This window comes from Rattus norvegicus, chromosome 1 (genome assembly GCF_036323735.1).
Source record: "Rattus norvegicus strain BN/NHsdMcwi chromosome 1, GRCr8, whole genome shotgun sequence".
NCBI lineage: Eukaryota > Metazoa > Chordata > Mammalia > Rodentia > Muridae > Rattus > Rattus norvegicus.
The window spans coordinates 25337265-25337940 of NC_086019.1; positions in this window are offsets into that span (position 1 = coordinate 25337265).

The following is a 676-nucleotide window of genomic DNA, read 5'->3' on the forward strand; positions in this document are numbered from 1 at the left end:
AGGCCGTGGTGGCCACTCAGCAGTAAGGTAGAGTGCATAGGTTTGGAGAAAACTTGGGTTCAAGGTGTTTGAATGTTTAACTGGGGGGCGCTAAGGGCCTGAAAAATAACAGTGATGACAATTCATAAGACTTTGTTTGGACGACTGAGATCACAAAGGGGATGGAGACATCATGGGAAGTTGGATGGTTTGATAAGCTCTTGGACCTTTTGAGACTGAAGAGTGATCAAAGTCGGGGTCCTAAGGGAGGACATCTTGAAAGCTAACAGTAGTGAGACTTGGCAGAATGATGCAGACAATAAAAATACTTAGCATTCCTTGAAACCCTGGACATTTTGGATTCACTTTGAAATCTACTTTTGCCACTCTTTGTTAGAATAACACTTGACTTCTCATTGTTCTGTCTCTAGAGAAGTGACATCCCTTGTTCATCTCTACTCCCCTTCCTGTCCTCCACACTGAATGGAATCTGCTGTGCCCCTTCATGTGGTCCTTTTACAAGTCCTTCTCAAGCTTGTGGCATTAAAGTTGCTAAGACAGCATTCAGCTCACCTCCCCCTTCCTAGCCCAAGGCCAAGAGTCTACCTCAGAACACTATAGCCCACATCCTCTCACGGCTACCCCACTCAAATCCATTTTCCAGTCAAGGCGATTGCCTTAGAAGTCTAAACTGGGT